General features: G+C 29.5%; 1 protein-coding gene and 1 long non-coding RNA gene across 4 annotated transcripts in view; one reads left to right on the top strand and one right to left on the bottom strand.

Annotated features, from left to right (window-relative positions):
• Fs (Follistatin) overlaps positions 1–23,407 on the bottom strand; it is a 346,227-nt gene that overhangs the window by 56,902 nt on the left and 265,918 nt on the right. The window lies entirely within an intron of this gene.
• Positions 1–23,407, top strand: part of LOC142321564 (uncharacterized) — a 66,735-nt gene that overhangs the window by 11,769 nt on the left and 31,559 nt on the right. The gene's annotated exons all lie outside the window — the stretch shown is intronic.

The raw sequence follows: 23,407 nt of genomic DNA on the forward strand, positions 1-23,407 counted from the left end.
TTGGTTCAACATCAATAGGTGATCCTGAGAATGAACAGTAACAGGAATGCCAGAGTACCAATTTTATGTTGATAATATTTGAATCTCATAGATTCAATTGTTAAATAAATTATTAAAAAAAAATTAAATAAATAAAAATATATATTTTTATTTAATACAGAATTTGATTGAACTAAAGGTTTACTGAAAGATAAATTTCATCTCATTATTATTCTTTGGCATGTCTTTTAAAATAATGTTACATCTTTATCATAAGTAAAATGTTCTTTTAATAATCATTTTTTTTTAGTCTGACCTAGTTTTATAGTTTCTATTCTTGGATTATATACCCTTGCTTCCATTTTCCGCTTGCTCTTTCAGACCACACATTAACTACAACTTGTCTGCTTTACCTTCTCACAAACAAACTTTCCTGTACTAGCATCAAATAGACTATGCACCAAAATCAGTGTGGGTGGTTTACAGACCCACGTGTTGAGAGTTGAATCTTCTGTACCTTATTGCGATCACATTAATCTTATTCACATTAACTGAGAATTGTACTGCCCACATAATTTCATTTACCATGCAAATATTGACTGAGTTCTTCTGTTGAAGATGAATGTTTTATACACCTACGTATAATTTGTTAAATATTTTCAATTTGAATGGAGAACAATGCTTTTTCCTGTAATATTATAATATATTTCCTATAATATATTATAGACATACATGATTATCAGTGGAATTTGTACATTTTAGTTTTATGAGGAGCAATAATTTCATTAGTTAACTTCTCAAAATTTATATTTTCAATCAAAGCTTATATATATATATATATATATATATATATATATATATATATATATATATATATATATATATATATATGTTTATACATTTAATTACATTGGACACATTCCTCCTGTAGTTTTATAACTACATCATACGATTACAATCATTTTTTTTTTTTTTGCTGTAAGATGAGTAGAGAGATAAATTTAGTTGCATTTATAGTAGTTTGAATAAGACCTTAAATCAAAATCTACTGGATGAAAGGCAAAACTGAGAAGTATTTCAATTTCATATAAATTTAAGTAATTTACAAATTTTATTTTTAAAAAATGTATTCCTTTTACTTTTTCATTAGTAGTAATTTGTTGATTGATTTAATATTTATATTGACATTATTATTTTGTGTATAAATTATACTTTTTTTTGATGCTTGAGATGTTAAACTGATAGTGATTATAGGTCTTTGATTATCAGCCTTTATGGTCTCTGGTACAATAAGAATTACACTCCTTTTAAAATATATGGGAATTTGTTCATCTCAAATCTTGCATACTTCTGTGTAAACTACTTTTCCCAAACAGCACAGTAATTTGCATGGTATAACATTAATATCTACTTATTTATTCTTGTTTAAGCCTCTTAGAGCTATAAAATTCAAATTGCAGTATAAAGTCTCTTTAAATCATGAATGGTTTTTTTTGCTTCTGTAAGCAATCTGTTATGATTTTTCTCCTTTAAAATCTTTCTATATATTCCTGCCACCTATTAATTCTTTCTGTAAGAAATGTTTTCCATTTGGACCTCTTTGTGGTACTATCATATTTTCAGTTCCTATTCCCAAATTTCTCTTATTTTTTTATATGTTACATCTACATTTCCGATATTCATAATTTTCCCTAACTCATTACATTTCTTCTTCGATCGATATTTGTTTGCTCATTTTGTACTTCTGTTAATTTCATTTCTTATATGTTGATACGATTTTTTGTCTTCATCAACTTTTGAGTTTTTTTTTATTTTGAATTCATCCAGTAGCTTTAGTATACTTCTTTTTATTCACTGTTTTGTAGCTGCTGTTACTTTTCTTTCTATTGTCTCCTCTCCTGCCTTAATTTTCACCTTTTTATTTTTATCCATTTGTTTTTAACTGAATCTTCTGTTGTAGTAATTTGTAGGCCTTTATTAGTATGGTTTGTTCAGATTTTAATTTAATTTAATTCTTTTTTAACCTCTCAGTATCTAATCTTTTTGTTCTTATTTAATTTTTTTTGTTTTAAAAATTTATAAGTTCATTGAAGCCAATATATGATCAGAATCCTATTTGTAGTCTTTTACAGTTCATTGTGTGGTATGGAAATTTATTACAAAAAATCAAGGTTGTGCGTCATTATAACTCCACAGGTTTAAAAATGTTATTATCAATGTTATAAATAATTTTTATTATTGCTTATGATTATGTAGTTTATCTACCCATTCTAATTATTGTTGCAGTGAAAAAGTTGCAGTATCGGTTAGAATTGTATAAACAAGGTCGGTGCCTGTAGGTTGTTTTTCCACCATATGAATTTGCTATCTAACATGAAAGTAGCTATCTAACATTTTTTGATAAGTCAAACGATGGTTTCTAAAAACATTTTTACTACAGACTGCATGCCCTTGTATTAAGTACTTAGCACTCCATAACAGGGTCAAAGGAATTTTCTGAACGGTTAATGATAAACTCATTTCATGAGCTTAATGCATATTAGCTTTTCTGATTGTATTATATCCATGCCTTTTAACTATAATAGATTTGGTGCCGGGTAGAATTCTTTCAGTACTTATTTATGTCAAAGTTTTAGCCATTCTATTATTGATTGAAATAAGGAATACTTTTTAATTCACGACAGATTCTATCATATGCCGTTTGTTCACATGCCATATACATTCTGTATTGAATTTATTTGAGTGGAGTGATTTATCAACCACTACAGACATTCCTGGATCACCGGATTATTTCTTTATTATTCAAAAGTTTGAATATGCAGATTTCTTAAGATAATTACTCTGATTGGCGGTGTGTTGTGATTTGTTCGTAATTCATGTTAACAAATTGTCACAAGGTAGACATTTTTTGGTAATTTTTTTTTTTTGTCTATATAAGATTATATAGACCAACAATATATGGACATGACCAGCGTGGAAAACATAACAGATTAGAAAATGATAACCATGGTGGTGGTATCATGGAATGCAACCAAAATCAGCATAAATAAATAAATAATCTATGAAATAATTTCATTATTAAAATGATGCACTCATCAGATTTACTTTACATTTAATGGTAACTACTATTTTCTATAAGACGGTTTTACAATATGGTTTACCTTTGATTGCAAACTGTTTGAAGTACTTTTATAATACATGTTAGTCAGAATAGTTAAGTATTTTGGATATCCCCAAAATGAAATTATACATTACATATATTGACAACATTTTATTAATATACATTAAGTAGACCAGTTTAGAGCAGGGTGTATTACTTTGAAAAACTAAATATTTTTTATAAAAATATTGTATACTCTGGCAAAAAAAAACAATGCAGTTATTTCTAGGTACAGTATAAAAAAGTAATAGAAAAATAAATTAAAACTGGGTATTTATTGAAAACCAGTATTGCCAATAACAACAATTAACAATAAGTCAAAATACCCATACCACCAAAATGTAACAACCCTGCTATAGTTTGATTAAACCCTGAACAATATAGTTGAGTTAATTGAAAAATCTAATTCAATGAAATACTTAGCAACTGAAAGTGGTTATAATATAAATGACAAAAATAAAGTAATAATAAATAAATGTCAATTTAAATATAAAAATAAAATTAAATTCACAATATAAGATAAAGTAAATTAAAATTTTCATTCTCCTCTAAATTATTATACCAACATTTATTTCTTAAATGACATTAAATAACTATATTTTTTTTGCAGACTTTTCAAAGAAAAGTATGGTATTATTTTCAATTGTGTACTGTGAGTAGGGGGTGAAAATGAACTTTCTGTACATTTTGAGGTATGAGTAATACGAAAGTACTATTCATTTAAATTGATTCCTTACCTTTATAAACCTATGTATAAAATTTTGAGGCTCAAAAATTTCCAAAACTACTTGATAAATTTCATTGAAATTTAGTTGTGCTATAGTACTGCATCTGAAGTTGTGCATGGGAAAATTTGATGAAGATTCATTGAATTCGTTAAATTGAGTGTTACTCAAAAAAATTCAAAAATTTACTTCAAAAAAATTTGATTGGGGTAAATTAGAAGCGCAATAGATTTTTTAAAATTATCAACAAAATGTTAAATATGAATAATGTAACTTTTTCTAATATTTGTAATAAAATTCAATGTGAAGTTCAAAATTATGAGACACGCTCTACAGGAATGACAAACAGAAATTTTAAAAAAACACTCAGGAACATTTACAAAGATAGGAAAATAGTAAAAGAATCTAATTATGCTAATAATATTAGGGGAAACAAAAACATTTTTCTATGTCTTCATTTAAATTTTCATTTAAAATTCATTGATTGAGTAATCTTCTCAAATGAAAACAGTTCTATTCTCTGATTCAATAGAAGGGAATATATTTTTTACAGTATTTAAAATGGAAATGAGAGATTATTTAAAATAATAAAAGTCTTCATGTAACCTGAAAGTATTGCGTTGATTAATAAAAAAAAAAAAAAAACATTTCCATTGTTTGATTTAGTAAAGGTGGATGTTGTTATTTTTTAAGAATAAGTGACTATTGTTTTCAGCAGATTGCAGTTTTATAAATATAAATACAAGAATAACATTTTTAATTCTCTATATATTGGTCTAGGTGGTTCATATTTATGGGTGCCAAAAAAAAAGCCAAAAAAATGGATCTGACAACCCATTTTTATCTTTAAAGCTAGTTTTCTGAGAGAGGTCAAAAGGTAATATTATACTTCAGATGGGAATATACGTAAACATAATAAATATTTAATAATCACAATAAGTTTAATGTTTTATTTAGGTGCTTTAGAGCAAAACAGTATGGTTTGATTATTTTATAAATGAAATCAACTTGATCATTCCAGACAAATTAGCCATTTAATAAAATTCCCAGAAATCCCCTTTAAGAGCAATATAATTACCATTGTTGCCATTATTGATAATTCTATCCATGGAATAAGCAATTTTACTTCTACTTGAGAAGCTCAGTGCAATAGTTTATTCATATTTAATGTTGGATGTTTAGAATACATCTATTGAATAATTTTTTGAATTGCTAACATAACAGTCCTTTTAAATAGTTGTCTTCAGATATAGATACAGCCGAGTCATCTGCGAAGAAGGTAACAGTGCTTGATTCATATGGATTCTGGTGTATATCCAAATGTAAAGTTAATTACATACAATACATGTATTATAATTTCATTTTTTTATGAATAAACATCTCTCTCTCAATTAAATGAAAATAATATTACAGAAATTTTTCTAAATTTCTAAAAACTTGCGTTATACTTTTTAGTCATACTTTAATCATTCCCGTACAAAGTTTTGTCATTTTTTTATGTCAAACAGCTATCGGATTTGTCATCTGTGACCCCAAAAACTCTGCATAGCTGTTTTGCAGATTTTGCAATTTTTTACACCCGCATTCTTAATTTACTCCTTTATAGGGAGATGTTTGCAATAGTAATGTTACAGTGTTGTATTGTCACCTGAGCTTAGTAACTGCAACATTTCGTCAAAAGGCAAAGTCAGGAAGTATGTAAAATTTTTACACCTTCACCCACAATTTCCATCCTTAATTTACCCGTGCACAGGGGATGTTTGCAAAAATAATGGTGGAATATTGTATTGACATCCGACCTTAGTAACTGTGTAAAATTTTATCAGTAGGTAGTGTCAGGAAGTATGTTAAATTTAGGATGCAATATTTGAGAACAAACATGAAAAAAAAACATTGTGAGTTAAAGAAAAGCAAGTAAAAAGATCAATAAATAAATAACCAATATAGTATAATTATAATATATAAAGTAATATAAAAAAAGAAATATAATATTTTTATTATACAGCTTTGCCTTTATATATATTTAATTTATAATTCCAAAAATTAAATGTGTTCATATGTGCATGCATACATGAATATATTCATGTATATGTATTATTTATACAGGCAATAGGGAGTCCTCTTGCTCATTATTCATTCCTTTAAGAATGTAAAGGCATATAGATTAAAAAGAGTTTATACATCGATAGGTATTGTTATTGAATATGCTATGAAATGCAATTAATTTATTATCTTGGAATTCAGAATTTTTCTGTTTAAACCGCATTTAATTTATAATATTTAGAATTAATAAAATGTTAATGTGTATTCTCATTCATGCTTTTATACACAAACAAAAAATGTTGTCATGCCTCCTTATAGAAAATTTATAAACAAGCAACAAAAAAAATCATGCTGTTGTTGATCTCGTGCATTACATGCTGCTAAAACATAGTTTAGCATGTAAAATGATTTATTAACAAATAACAGTAAAGAAAAAGTGAAAAATATTTTTGTAAATGTATTATTTTAGTTTTCGCCTATGATTACTTAATAAATGGTCTTTATAATAATAAATTACGTAATAGTATAAATTTAATAATAATGTAATATAATATAAATTTAATAATTATTACGTAATAAATTACATAATATACAAACATTGTTATATGTTAGTTTTAAAGAATAGTTAATGAATTATTTTTAAATGAAAAAAAATTATTTAAAAAAATTATAAATATATGCTATTCTGATTACAAAGGAATTATTATAGAAAAAATGCCTTTTACAATGTAGTCTACCTACTTTGGTAAAAAGGTAGTTCACATCCTGTTGTATCCATGAATAATTTAAAAAGCAAATACATTTGCTTTTATATGATCAGTAATACAAATTGTTCTTGGGTAAAACAGAAAACTGATTCCCTTTTAGTTGTAATTTAGAAAGTTTAGGAGTTTGGGTTTGGTGCTTTAGACATTACACATAACGGCTTTTTTATAAAACAGGAAATAGAATACCCATATGCCTGTAGGTTACTACCACCAGCACCAGATCACAACAAAGAATGCTTCTGCTCTATTGTTTCTCTACACTCCTAATTTAGAACACTCACAAATTTTTTTTTTTTAATTAGAGATGTAAATTTCTTCATTTGAGGAGAGATTAATTCAACAGATGGTGATAAATGATCAGATAACAATTAGAGAGCTTAAAAATTAAATAATAATTACATTTAGCTCAGTGCAATCGATAATTACTCGATAATCGTTAATTGTTCATCATAATTGGTTACAAAAGAAAAATCTGTAAACAAAAACAAAATCATCATCAGTAGAAAAAGGCAATAAAGAAAGCAAGATGTAAGTGTCACTCACCAGAGAAAAGTCGTGTGTTCAGGCAACTACATGAGGTATGTACTGGCTCGTACATTCAGCAAAAGATTAAGCAAGAAGAGATATGGTAAGGAATGATAACCAGAAAGATTTAGCATTATAACCGCTTAATAAATGTTTTACAGTGAAATTGGCCAGAACTTCCATTATGAATGCCAGAAATAATTTACTTTCAGCTGTGTTACAAACCAACCACAAGAAGATATCAAAGATAACTGAGGAAACACTAAAACTGAATAGGCTAATAAGCCTATTCAGTTATTCCTAGTCTTTTTAAGGAAAAAGACTAGGATATTTTATTTAGTTCGACCTTCATTTAGATATATTACTCCTACCTCTTCAACTTATCACCCAATCTTTAAAAAATTTGATTGAATCAATCCCCTTATCAAACAGAGCCGTTATAACAATTGAATTAGAGGTTTAACCAAACCCAGTCTTAAGGTGGCAAATGATGGGGTTGTGATTGCCTTGGAAGCCTTGAGTGGAAAGTGTAATCTAGAAAAATGAAATTTAATCAAAATTTATAAAAATAAATTTTGAACAACTTTTCTACTAAATTTCAAAGCTATAATTTATATATTTTTTTTAGCTATCAATTGTGTTTGAAAAATGCTCACAGAATTTTGATTTGAATTCACATATTTAATTGTAAAAAGACAAAGATATCTCTTTTACAACCATCTGTATCTTTAGCTTCAGCTAAGTTTCAAAATGATAAGGCCAACACAAGTGAAATTTATATGTACAGTAACTGGAATGAAGTTTTTTTATTTATGTATTTATAAAGTTAATATATTTATTTTATTATATAACACACACACACACACACACTCTGCAACAAACAGGGAATCAAATTAACAGAACCTGATCATCAAAAATTCCCTAACAATTGGGGATTTTGGTGAGGATATTCATTTCTACAGAATGGTTAAGTTTAACTTGCAAATTACAATAAAAAATTCATTATTTTAACATAAATTATTATTAATAGATAAAAAATAAATAATTTTTTTATTAGTAATAGAGAAATTCATAACTGATAGGGTATGTAGATCATGTACATGCTTTGATAGGCTGCACCAAGATTAAATAATAAGAACTGCTACAGCATTTGCCTGGATGGATAATAAAAGGAAATCATGGTAAAACCTTGATCAAAATAGCATCATAAAATACATTATCTATATATATATATATATATATATATAAATGTTAAGTTCGTTTGTGTACGCTTCAAAAACTCAAAATGTTCTGCACCGATTGAGCTCAAATTTTAGCACGAATTATAACCCGTATCAAAGATTGTTTTTATCTATTTTTAATAAATCTATCTATCTATTTTTAATTTGGAAATGTAAACAAAGGAAACCCAATTAAATCAATGCAAGATGGCCGCTGTCAAACAAACGACCAAATTTCTTTGAATTATATTTAACAGCAAAAACATCTGTATTTTATTAAAAAAAACACCAAAACAAAAAGAAAAGCCACCAAGAAGGATGACTTACAATAAATAAATTAAAACACCCAACTTTCTTATAGCCCAGATAGACTTAAGACTATGCAAACAAAAACAATCGAAATAACCAAATACACAGAAAATAATATCCCTACATAATGACCAAAAAATCCTTTGTTTTGTTAAATATTCACTTTTGTCTGAATTTACAACGAAGCATTGATAAATATTGAAGACAAGTGCTTAGCTAATGCAAATAAAGATCTTAGTCAATTGGGAATGCCAGCACCCACCCGAGCTGCGATTGCTTCATTTGATGTGGATTTACGCCGTGAACAGAGTTACAACATTGGTGATCTTCAGTTATATGTCCAATCAAACATTCCCAAATTAACGCGTGAACAGAAAGGCATTTATGATCGCATAATGCAAATGATAAATGACGGAGTTGGGGGGGACCTTCATCTTGGATGCGCCAGGAGGAACTGGGAAAACATTCCTCATTAGATTGATTCTAGCAACGGTTCGATCAAAAAATGACATCGCCTTAGCTCTTGCTTCGTCTGGAATAGCTGCGACATTGTTACCAGGTGGAAGGACTGCGCATTCAGCTCTGAAGTTGCCATTAAACATGCAAATCATCGAGACTCCCACGTGCAATATTTCCAAAGGATCCTGTATGGGAAAAGTATTACAAAAATGTAAACTCATTGTTTGGGATGAATGCACGATGGCACATAAAAAATCGCTTAAAGCTCTTGATCGATCGTTACTAGATTTGCGTGGAAACGTTCAACCATTCGGGAATGCTTTGATATTGCTCGCAGGAGATTTTAGGCAAACATTGCCTGTAATTTCTCGATCGACACCAGCAGACGAAATAAATGCTTGCCTGAAATATTCAACACTGTGGCGACACGTACGTACATTGCAGTTAACTACGAATATGCGTGTCCAGTTGCAGAATGATCCATCAGCTGAGGTATTCTCACGACAGTTACTGGACATTGGAAACGGACAGCTACCAGTCGATGAGACGTCTAGACGAATATCATTTCCTGATAATTTTTGTAATTTAGTAACATCGAAAGAAGAACTGATCGAAAAAGTATTTCCTGATATTCAAATTAATCATAGAAATCACGATTGGCTTTGTGAACGAGCTATCCTTGCCGCAAAGAATAAAGATGTCTATCAACTTAATAATGTTATTCAATCCAGCATTCAAAGTGAGGAAATTACATATAAGTCGATAGACACCGTTGTGGAAGCAGATGAAGTAGTTAATCATCAAACGGAATTTTTAAACTCACTTGATCTGCTAGGGATGACACCACACATATTAAAATTGAAAATAGGTGTGCCAATTATCCTGTTGTGGAGTATTAATCAGCCAAAACTCTGCAACGGGACGCGACTTGCAGTTAAGAAATTGATGAATAACGTAGTGGAAGCAACGATTTTAACGGGACCTTTCAAAGGTGAAGATGTCCTCATTCCTCGAATACCCATGATCCCGACCGATACACCATTTCAATTTAAAAGATTGCAATTCCCAATTCGATTGGCATTTGCAATCACAATCAATAAAGCTCAAGGTCAATCTTTAGAATTGTGTGGTTTAGATTTAGATGCGGATTGCTTCTCACATGGACAACTGTATGTGCGTGTTCCCGAGTCGGCAAGCCAGACAGCCTTTATATCTAAGCAGACAGTGGAAAAACAAAAAATATTGTATATCCACAATTATTGCAAAATTAAACTTCTATGAAACGTATTAAACGTATGAAACGTATGTTTTGTTTCTCATTTCTCACCCATGCAACCACAATGTGTCACAGCGAAGCGTGGCGGGTACAGCTGGTGTATGTATAAAAGAACATGGCCTGACTGACTGATCAATGCCCAGCAAAACTACTGAAGATAATTGATGAAAATGTATACATGTTCTTCTTACAGTGTGTGCACACTAAGAAAGGATTTTTTGAAACTCTGTATTTAATGGGTTAAAATGGATTCTGGATTTTTTTTCTGAAACCCGACTATTTTTTTTTTTTAATTTTTCGGTAACAAATGAAGATATCAATTTGACTTTCGATGTGTATAGCTTTCATGTAATTATCTAAAAACCAATTTCTGAATTTTTCGAAATTCAACCTTGAAAGAGGTGAAAAAAGATTTAAAAAATTTGAACAATTTTTGAAAATTTTTATTATTTCCGACTATTCTAAACGAGTTATTCATTAGATTAGAGTTTGCAAATACTCTGCAGATAAATATTTGAAAACAGTTTTCGGATTTTTTGAATTTCGATTTTGTAAGGGATGCGACGGTGTACGGCGCGGCGGGTCAAGCAATACAGCCACTATTACTGTATATTACTTGCTGCATCTGCTTCCGGTTACTTGATTGAAAAACATAAAAAAAAAAAGAAACAGTACGGTCATTTCCTGTTTGTCGGATAAATGATAAGAACCAGGCAATATACATCTCTACCCGTACTTCGTACTGATAACCAGTTATAACTAATACTTTTAAGATGGAGGCCGACTGTTTTGAAACTCAAATTCCAGGATCGATCAAAGTTAAGGCCTGTACCAACTAAACTGTTGCTGTAAAGAAATTACAATACAATGACTGGTTTTATAGATTGAACAGGCTATAATTATTATTATTATTATTATTATTCCCACAATCATGAGTTTAATGATGATGAGAGTTCCAGGGGGACAGAGCCCCTGGCTAGACGAAAGGGTGAGTGAAACGAGCGCTGACCGGTTAAATATCCCTTGACCACGACGGGAAACGCGAGTAACCATATAGCGCGGGCGAAGCCACGATAGTTCCACTGGTTACTTATAATATAAAAAATGATTTAATTAATGTAAATATTATTTACTTAAAATAAACACATGAAATTATTTTGTGTTAACAAATACAGAATGATTCCAAACTGCACGGCAGTCTCTCGGGAGAGGATTTTATAATCAAAAATAAGAAAGAAATGTCATATAAACGTAGGTCGGAAAACGGTTAGTTACCGAATTTCGGCTCGCGAAACATTTAACCGTGCTTTCTGCTTATCCTGTGATATTAAACCGTAATAAAATTCTTGGTGTAGTAATCGAGGGGAAAATTTGGCGCTTCCTTATGGATTTTAATTTAAGAAATTGAATAAAAGTGGTCCACTATTTCAGTTAGGGTTTTAGAAAAATGGATTAAAACACGAAAAGTTTTTTTTAGAAAATATATTTTTTTTTTGTTTGGAATAAAATAACGTTGTTATTCTACCAATAAACAAATAAAAATTTCTAGTTAGCTTAAATTTAATTCTTAGAAAATTGAAAGATAACTTCTACTAAAATTAAACAGATTTGAGAAGTTCAATTTTAATTAGAAACAACACACACATACACACACTCTGGATCGGAAAAGCGATACGATTTTAAACAGAAGAATTTACATACAAGTGCTATAAATTATAAAAATAAATTTGAAAGACATCCTTCTAAATATATTAAAAACGTTTATCTTTTCATTTGCAATTACAGCTGATCAACAGTCAAGTTAACTGTGTATCATTTGAATATTCATTCAACTGTTTGTGCTGATATTTTTTTTTTTTTTTTTTTTTTTTAACCTCCGGATCCACCGTTAGTCTTCAGAAGATGAGATGAATAATTTGTGTAGCGTGTGTGAAAATGCCATGCCTGACCGGGATTCGAACCCGGGACTTTTGTGCTGATATTGTTTGGGTCATTCACAACGGGTAACACAAATTTTTTTTCATTTTTAGAGTTGACGACATGTTGTTAATTTACGGTTAAGTAAATAAAACTGGATAAAACTGGATTGGCTGTTGCGCATGAATACCGGGAATATTATCCAGATCGAAGAGTACCGGATCGTAAAACATTTGAGGCTTTGAAGAGACGAGTTCGAGAAACAGGTATGCTTAAACCACAACGATTCGATATTAGTGAACGTTTTGTGAGAAATGCCAACGATGAAGAAACAATATTGAATACGGTACAAGTACCACAGGCACCAGAAGGTTGTCGCATCGCTTCTCTGTCTCGCAATCAAATACATGGCGAACGTTATGGGGGTAACAATTATACCCTTTCCGTACAACACGTATACAGGAGTTATTACCGATTGATTTTTATAAACGGATGAAATTCTATCGATTGTTGATTAGAAAATCTGAACATCATCCCGATTTACTAAGTAATATTCTAATTATTAATTAATATTGTTTTACAAGAAACGGCGTTGTAAATTATCGAAACGCTCATAGTTGAACAGAAGAAAATTCTAATGAGACTGCTGCAAGTCATTTCCAACGCACTTTTTCGTTTAATGTTTGATGTGGTCTTCTTGGTGATAGTCTCATAGTCCTTCTTTTTTACCGCAAAGGCTCAATGGAGAGCGGTACTGGCATTTTTTACAAACAAATCTGTTGGAACTGTTGCAAGATATTCCACTTGCAGATTAGTCCACATGCAGAGAATGCAGATGTGGTTTTCCAATGATGGCGCACCAGCTCACTACTGTTGTGATGTGATGATTCATTTAAATAACACATTTAGTAAGCGATGGATCGGTCGAAACGGACCAGTAAAATGGCCACCTCGATCTCACGCTAACGGACGTTTTTCTTTGGGGATGGATGAAGTCATTAGTATATTCCGCTCGTACTGGCGCACTACAAGAATCGAGACTTCGTATAATAGAAGCTGGAGCTACTATTAGAAGTAATAATGATGCTATTAGACGTGCCTGGCTAGCACGGATTTGTCGAGCTGAACTATGCGTTGGAACAGAATGGCGGCCACATTGAGTAACTGCAATGAAGAAATGTTTGCAGCTTTATCTAGAAACCATTTTGATATTTAATAATAAAAAAAAGAAAGTAAACAACAAATTGTATGTGATTGTCTTTTATTAATTTTTTTCTATAATTGATAAGTTCTCAATTTGTTTTCATTTACATTCAAATGTTTGTTCAAACATTGATGGAAATTGTTCTGTTTAAAATCGTATCACTTTTCCGATCCAGTTTGTGTGGTTTGTTTCTAATTAAAGCTGAACTTCTCAAATCTGTGTTTAATTTTTTTATTAGGCGTTATTTACATCAGCTTTTTCAGAATTAAATTTAAATTAACTAAAAATGTTTATTTGTTTATTGGTAAATTAACAAAGTTATTTTATTCCAAACCTAAAAAGTATATTTTCTGACAAAACGTTTTCATGTTTTATGCCGTTTTTCTTAACATATAAGGGAGATAGAGGTCTGGAACCAATTTTATTCAATTTCTTAGATCAAAAACCATAAGGAAACTCCAAATTTTCCCCTCGATTTGTACCCCCAAGAAGTTTAGTACGGTTTAATTTCACAGAGGGAGCAGAAAGCAGGGCTAAATATTTCGCGAGCCGAAACTCGCTAACGAACCGTTTTGCTTATATGAATGTTTTTTCTTATTTTTGGCTACAGAATCATCTCCAAGAGAGATTGCCGTGAAATTTGGAATCATTTTGTATATCCCCTGTTACGGTCTTTTGTTCCCCTCTTATAAAGAATGTTCGCTCTATTTTTTTGCATAATATTTATTACATGTAAAATGGAATTATTGTAATGGATCATTAATGATTATTTTTCTTATTTCTGGCTCCTACGGTAAAGATTTGTAAAAAATCATTCGGCGTTAAAATATTAAATAAGTCGCTTTTAAATGAATTAATTTTTTATTCAAATACTTTCAGAGCTAGTTATCAGCTATGGAACCGCCTAATTTCAGTGAGTATCTCTTTTTTTCTTGTTTAAGCTACGGGACCAGCGTTAAGTATTGCTTCAGAGGATGATATGAATGATTTGTAGCGTGTGTGAAAAATGCCTTGCCTGACCGGGATTTGAACCCGGGACCTTCGGATGAAAGGCCGAGACCCTACCAATCGTGCCACGGAGGCCGGCTTCAGTAGAGTATCTGGCAGCAAGGCAAGCAATTTAGCATCAGCGCAAATGGATTCTCACTAAAGAAAGTCCTTTTTAATAGCGTCAAATGAGTACAGAAGATTTAATAATTTAATTAATTCGTTAGCAATTTAATAAGTAATTAAATTAACTTAAATACATTAATCTAATTTATAATCGATAATTACTGCGCAAAGTTAAAGTTAAGTTCAATGATTTTTTTTACTCTAAAGTGATTTAAATTACATGACGACTAATAAAAGTGCTGTGGTTGCAAGAGGAAAAATTGTATAAAAGTGAGAGTGAAATGAATGTATAATAATGTAGATAACCTGTCTCTTTCTGACAAATTAAATTAGTTATAAAAACATTTACACATTGTTAAATATCACACACAGAAACAGGTAAACATCCCGTGAAAATTTTCATCAGGATAATTAGATTAACAGATTGTTTCATACATGCGCACCGTACTAGCAAATATCATGTTACACATTCAGAGTTTATAATAGGCCGAACGAGAACTAACTTTTTCTGGAATGACCACAACAGTTTACAAACCAATTATTAAGCTTAAATTTGATTTTTAATTAAAAATTAACATTATAATTTGAGAATTCAAATACAGTAGATATCGCTTATAACGAGATTGTTTGTAACGAGCAGAAAATATAAAAAAGAAATTGTTGGTCTCCTATATTTTTAATTTATGGTAAAGTTTCTTTTAACGAGCTGATAACGAAGTTAGAAGTCTGTTATAACGAGCAAATTATTTTCATTCGAACAATAAATCTTTTCTTAGTAATTAAAAGCAAGAAAGATTTTAAAATACAGGTACATAAATTAAATGTTAAAGTCATTAGTACTGCGTGTTTGTATTATTGAATGTTATAACGACGTTGTTCAATTAGGCTTGGAAGGCGATGACCTCTTCACAATAAGTGAAAGTGGGTAATAAACAAGTAGATGCATTAGTTAGCCGTGTACAGTTTTGTATTGACTAATTCTGGAATCTGGGAAATTCCATTCCTCCACTATTATAAGTTTATACGGGTAGTATGGCGGTGGGAAATGTGAGTAATTTTACAGTGAAGTTCAGGTGGTCGATCTTAAATGGGTTTTTTGCTGCGTTGTACAGTACATTCATGTGTTGAACTCGGGCTGAAGTTAGTTTATGTTACTGGAGAGTGTTGTGATAAACTTTTATAGCACAGAATTAATGTCGGACGTTAAAAGAAAAATTCTTTCAGTTTACGACTAATTAAAGATTATTGAATTAGAAAACGGGCGATCTAATTCTGAGGAATGTATAACAAATGCTCTTTCTATTTCCACTGTCTCAGCTATTTGGAAGAATTGTGATAAGAAGGGTAGCTTTCGAATAAAATTAGTCTCAGATAAAGAAGATAAGACTAATAAAAAAAAAAAAAAAATTGGATGAAGCTCTTATTACGCGGTTCAAATTGAAAAGGAGTGAAAACGTTCTCATAAATGGATCCATTTTGAAAATACAGGCAGAAAAATTTGTTGACCAGTTAGAATACAAAGAACTTGTTTGTGCGACGTCTGAACCATCTTAAAAATAGACATTAAATCGTTTTTGCAAAAATTTTTATGAGTTAGAATTCGGAGCTTTATCATCTACCGAGTTATGATATGGGGCATTATCGAAAACTACCATTGACCGAGTACCATTGACTGAGTAGGATGATTAGGAATTAATTTTAAGATCTTTTCATAAAATTCTTTCTTCATTAAATCATAAATATTATTGTTCACGTGCTTGATTCTGATGTTTTTTTTTCTTAATTACGAATTTAAATTCTGTTATAACAAGGCAAAAACAAAAAAAAAGTTAAAATATAAAATCAAGCATTTTTGAATTGGCGTTAAAAAAAAAAATTAAAAAATAAAAACTACGAAACGTAAGACGTATGTAGTTTGTACAAGAGTATGTATGTGTTTATGTGCCTTTGTGACGCAGCTCGAATGCCTTTACTTGACACTAAAAATGAAACAAAAAAAAAACCGTAGAAAAAATTACTTTCTTATTAAATGTATGTGTATGCGCGCACGTATGCTGGGTTTAGGGGATTACAAATACGGCTGCAGTGCATGCATGTACCCACAGAAGCCATTTCTTCTATAATTGAGCTATGTGGCGATTGTTTACTTTTACTTGAATATATTCAACTTACAATATCATTATGTTAATTCTAATTCCGATTTTGTTTTGAGAAAGGTACATATAGAACCGATTAATTACTAAATTTAATTTTTATATAACTCGCCGAATATGATTATTACAAACTTTCTCAAATTATAAAAAAAATTCAAATAATAATCGGTTAATTTTGTTGCTACAGAAAATTTGTTAATAAATTCTCATTTCTCAATAGGAGTTAAGATGTCACAGGTAGAACTGCTTTTGTCTTTGGAATGAATTTTAAGATGATTTTATTCTCTGATCCTGTTGTGCCAGAAACATAACACAAACAAGTTAGGTTCGCGAAGACGGGTGGGCATTTTTCACGCTTTGTAAATATGATCTTTTTTTATAGGCTCGTGTTAACTCACTTTTATGTTGTATGTAGATCAATCACGTTTCCATGTATACACCGATATAAGCTCGCGTAGATGGGTGGGGTTATAATCGTAGATAAAACATTGATCATATTAAACGTGCACTTCGATAGGGAAGGGATGGAGGGAAAAAAGGTACGAAGACGCCTAGCATGACTGTAGTACTACAAGGTAGGATCGCGTCTCACCCATCTTGTGTACGTAGATTAACGCATTTAACTATGCGACGAAATCCTGAGTTAAATTATACTGAAGTACCATAGGCTCGCGTAGACGGGTGAGTATCGTACATAGCTTACACTTATATGGTGAAATACAGAAACACACACGTAGGAGCTCACCTGTTAAATGAATGTCCATAATAAGTGTGTTTCAGCTGGGAGTAGACATATTCTTTACAGTATTTATGTTTTGTTCAAGAATACCATTAAACACTAAACATATTTAAAGAAAATAATAAAATTATACTGCATTTTAAAATAAATGCTTTGATTACTGTCAAATAAAATAAATCTTAAGTAAACTTGAGATAAAATTTCTTATTCACTAATGAATCAATAAAAAACTGAAGCGAAAACATCTCATTTATTCAAATATGTTTATTTATTATTAAAAACAATACTCATGAAAAACACACGGTTGATGTAGAAGTACAATGTTACAGAAAGAGTAGTATCACAACATTCTCGCAGCCAAGCTTGTATTTTCGTTCGGCGCACTGTACAAAAAACTATTGTACAATACTTAGCATATCATACAAAATACGTTTATATTTATAAATGAACAGTCTTTGCTAAAAAGAATAGTCATTTAATTTTAAAACTAACATCCACTTCTATGAAACTTGACAACAGAACTGTTTTCGTGTAATTCAATCGGCTTATGAGAAAGAAAAATTAGCTTCTATTTTCATTTTTAATAAATTGTCGAACCATTTGACAAATCTTCTTACCAATTTATTTAAAATAAGATTAAAAGATATTTTACAGAAAAGAAATTACTCTGTCGATAAATTTTTAAGTAAACTATTAAAAAGTTAAAAAAAAATCAATTGAAAATAAAAAAATGTTCTGCATCCTGTTCAACCAATATATAAATAAGTGTTCTAATTATTCTCATTAACGCCTCCTGAATTGTGAATTATTTTTTATATTTAATATCTTCATATATTTTTACTTCTTTGCGTGAAGTAAAGGAAGAAGTATTGCGATCGCAAAAAATTTCGGTTTTCAGATTTAACGGAAATATCCATGTTGACCATCCCTGAATCCATTTTGACTATTTTTGGGGTGACGTCTGTACGTACGTTCGTATGTATCTCGCATAACTCAAAAACGATTAGCCGTAGGATGTTGAAATTTTGGATTTAGGACTGTTGTAACATATAGTTGTGCACCTCCCCTTTTGATTGCAATCGACTGAACCAAAAAGCCCAAAAAATTAATTATGGACTTTATCTTAAATACAGTAATAAGCCCTCATCGAGAGCTTTTCAATGATATATCATAAGTAGTATTTATTTTCATTGGTTCCAGAGTTATAAACAAATAAAATTTTAATTAATGATATATTTTGATCTTACAAGGAAGGCACATCGGTTCAAATTCGACTAAATGTCCTTTTATTTTTTTTTTAATTTAAATCTATTGATTTATTAATAATAGTAAAAAAAAAAAAAAAAAAAATACGATGAATAATAAATAATTCAATAACAAATAAAGTTTTTAACGAAATAAAATTTTATGTACTTTTCATTTAAAAAAATGTATATATGTACTTTTATAGGTGTACAAGGAAGTCATGTGGTGGCCACATCAGATTTTTACTTTATGTTAACAAAAATAATTTTATGTAAATGATATGTACTTTAATTACATAATATTTTATTTTATAAGTAATTTTGTATTTTTGATCAAGGTTTTACCATGGTTTCCCTTTATCCTTGGAATAGCCTATCAACGGATTTACATGATTTACATACTCCATTATTATGAACTAAAAAAAAAAAATATTTTTTATCTATTAATAATAATTTATGTTAATAAAAATTATTTTTTTATTGTAATTTGCAAGTTAAATTTAACCATTCCTTAAAAATTTATATTGTCACCAAAACCCACAATTTTTTAAGTGCTTTTTATGAACAGGTTTTGTTAATCTGATGCCTGTTTGTGGCTGTGTGTGTGTGTTATGTAATAAAATAAATGTGTTAACCTTATAAATACAAAAATAAAAAACTTCATTCCAACTACTGTAGATATAAATATCACTTGTGTTGACCTTATTTTGAAACTTGGCTGGAGCTAAAGATGTAGGTGGTAGTAAAAGAGTTAAGCAGTCAGTAATAATACATGATGTTTACATAATAAAAAAAAATATTTTAAAAAAAATACTATTACGTTACACTTATTTACAGATTATACAAAAATTATTTCATCATCTGATATTAAAACAAAAATAACGTACTGAAGTAATGCTATTCCTAAAAAAAAATATTAGCTTTCTAAATTATCTCTATTGAATGTTTTGAGGTAATGGGTAATGATTCAAAAATACAAAAATCATGGTTACAAAATTATGTGTACATATATGCATGCTTGTCCGGTTTTTATATCTAGGACTGGTTAAACAATGACCTGAACTTACGTTAGTTAAGATAGTTGGCACTCGAGGCAAAGAGATGTTAATGCACTCCCTTCTCCCATTGCTCCAAAGATTATTTTGTTTTATTATACTTAATCGTTATAAAAAAATTGTAAAATATTTGGTTTTTATTTATTAAAATATTAATGATGATTCATACTAATTTAAGCGATGACGATTGCAGAACTTTCAACTTTTTATTTGAATTTATTTTACAATTTTACTTTATAAAACATCATATTTTATTTTATTTTTTCATATTTGTGTAAGTTGGTTGTTTAAAAACAAAAAGAGATTAAATACAATATGAAAATTTTGATTTTTTTTTTTTTAAACAAACGGCAGAACAATTTAATTAATTTACATTTTCAAATATGCTTTTCGTAGTTTTTTTTTTTAATTAAAAAGTATTAACATTATTATAATGCTATATATTCATTCATATTCGTTTTGGTCTGCGGGGAACTCGTAGACTGATGTTCAATTTGTTCTTCTTTGCTTTCCAGACTTTTTCATCTTTTCTCTATGATTCCTCTTCTGTCCGTCAGTCCACTTCTTGGCTGCCCTTGGTTTGTGTGATCTTTGTCTTTGAATTTCTTAAATCTGTTGATTATTTTCCTGAATTCATCTATATCTTGTCTTCTATAATTTTCATTTCCTCCAAGTCCTTTTGCATTTCTTTATCCCAGTTGGTCGTTAGTTTCATATGTGTACAACACAGAATCACAAACCTCGTATGAAAGAGCTTCAGAATATTCTAAGAAGACCTGGACATTTCTCTCTATTCAATATAGATTTTTTTTTTGTAATGAACAAAGTTTAATCATATTTCGCAAAATAAAGAAGTTATTTTTTCAAGAACTGATTTTTTAAAGAAAATCTATTCGTTAAATCTGTGTATACCTGGCATGGGATGATTGTTATTCCATTCTTGGGAGTAAGTGGTGTATTACATCAGGTCACCTGTTATCTAACATAAATATGACTTAAATTTAAGTTTAATCCAGTATTTTACAATTCAAATAAATACAACGAAAATAACGAATCAGTTCTGTTGTAACAGAACTGATGTGCGATTCACAAATAACTAAAAAATAAACCACTATTTCAAAAAAATAAAAATTAAATTAATATTATTTAAAAGTCCATTGATAGAGTGATATTTTTTTATTGTATTGTAAATCAATTGAAGGAAAGATTTATTTAAATAGTTCTCTAATTTGAAACAGTGGCAACAGAAACATAATACAGCCCTATTCGTAAGCCATGAGCATTTTATATCAGTAGTAATATAAAGTAGTATTACTATAAGCACTATTATTAGGACAGTAAGGAGCATTTCTTTTTAACAATATGATGGTTTTGGCACATCTTGAACATTACAGCGAGTAACATTCCGGATGCAAATAAAGTTGAAATGTTAATGGATGAAACCAGATTAAATAAAAAAAAATCCTGTACATCACCAAGTTAAACAATGTGAAGTCAAAATTTTTTAGCTAAAAAACCTTTGTTTTAGTTGACTTTATTTAATTAAGCTTTACAGAAGTTAATTCTCTACAGATTTTGTTACAAAATTTTATTTGTTTATAGGCAAATTACACAAACTAAGCTTTTCCCCTGAAAAAGGTGTTTCACAGCAATTTTCTACGAAATTACTGGAGATACACCCAATTTTTTTTTCAGGTGAAAATGATTTAAAACCATCAATTATACTCCGTAATTTATATTCCAAGATTTTCAGTTTAATCTCATTTTACCATTGAAATAGAGATCAGGAAGAATTTTCTCTCTTTGTAACTCAAAAACAAACTAGATCTGAAGTTTTTTCTTTATTTTCACCCGTAGAACATATCCCAAAATTATTTTCTTTTCTTAATGAGATATTCTGTTTGTAAATGTAAACTAAAATAAAAACATTGAAAAAAAATATTTTGTTTAGAAATACTTATTTAAAAATCTTGTGAACCTTAATTACAATCATAAATTTGTTGCTTTATAGCATCTGCACTGGTTATTTTTATGTTTGAAAAACTCGTGAAGCGTATGAGGTACAAGAAATATCAGTCAATAATAATAATATTATTATTAATAACTAATATTATTTAATTCGTCCTGTAAAGTGTAATATCTGAGTTGTTTTGTTAGATGGCAAATTTTCTTGAGAAGATCAAATTGAGTTCTCAACAAAGCCAGACCGAAATGCTTTCTTTAAAGCGTCTTAATTAAACACTAAGTTTTATATCATTATTAAATATTTATTATGCTTATGTGTATTCTCGTCTGAAGTTCAATATCATCTCACGGGGCTTTCTCAAAAAGTTAGAACGTATTAGATCGTTATCTGGAGCTGATATATATGATTCATGTAGATCGATGTATTTAGAAAATTAGAATCGTTAACTTACTCTCCCGTTTATATTTATGAATGTTCAGTACTTACTGGAAAGAATAGTTACTTGTTAATAAAAGAAAAAATAATGCCCGTCTCTATTAAATCAGAGAATAGAACCTTTTTCGTATAACTCAACACAATGGTTTACGAATAAGGCTGTATTATGTTTCTGTTGCCACTGTTTAAAATTAGTGAACTATTTAACAAATTTTTCCTTAAATTGAATTAAAATACAATCAAAAAATATCACTTAGTCAATGGACTTTTAAATAATATTAATTTAATTTTCTTTTTGGAATTGTGGCTTATTTTTAGTTATTTGTTATATTTATTATCTTTATACATCTACTTTAATATTATTTAATGTGTTTATATTTTAAATAATTTATATGTACTTTAATCACATTTAAATTTTATGTTATAGTTAATTGTAATACTGATCTGATCAAGGTTTTACTAAAGTTTCCCTTGATCCACCCAGGCAAATGCTGGGTAGCTAGGGCGATTCCTTTATTTTAACCGCGGAGTAGAATATTTGCCCGTTCCTAACGTGATTCGTGAAGAGTCAAAATTAAAGATCTATTTTTTTCTTTATTTATTGGAAAGCATGATGAACCTATTATTAAGTGTTTTCCAAGGTCAACTGACCTAATGTGGTTACTGGACTTGCGGAGGTCATCTGAAAACTAAAAAGTATGCGAAAGACTTTAATGCAAAAAAATAGTATAGTGATGAGAATTTTTTGAACGAGAATACAATCTTCAATTTTGTCCTATAATTTTTTCCCTTAAATATTTCAGACTAGTCTCGTTTTACTCGGGGCGAATATCAGGTTTGGAATTTTTCGCAAGCTTTTACTTGAGAACATAGCGTTTCTGTATCTACTCGTATGTTTATAAAAACTTTTGCCTTTATTTTGTTCGCTAGAACGTGCGCCCTGAACTTATTTCAGTTTCTTTATGAGATAAACTATATTAAGGAACTAGGAAAGTGATTGTTATGTTTGTAATGAAATGCGAATGATAGTCTAGTACACACCGCTAAATTAATTGCTCTGTCGATATATTGCTTACTGTTGTGCATGAAAATATTTGCTTAATTTGTATCAAACCGAA

The sequence above is a fragment of the Lycorma delicatula genome, chromosome 3 (genome assembly GCF_047948215.1).
Source record: "Lycorma delicatula isolate Av1 chromosome 3, ASM4794821v1, whole genome shotgun sequence".
Classification (NCBI taxonomy): domain Eukaryota; kingdom Metazoa; phylum Arthropoda; class Insecta; order Hemiptera; family Fulgoridae; genus Lycorma; species Lycorma delicatula.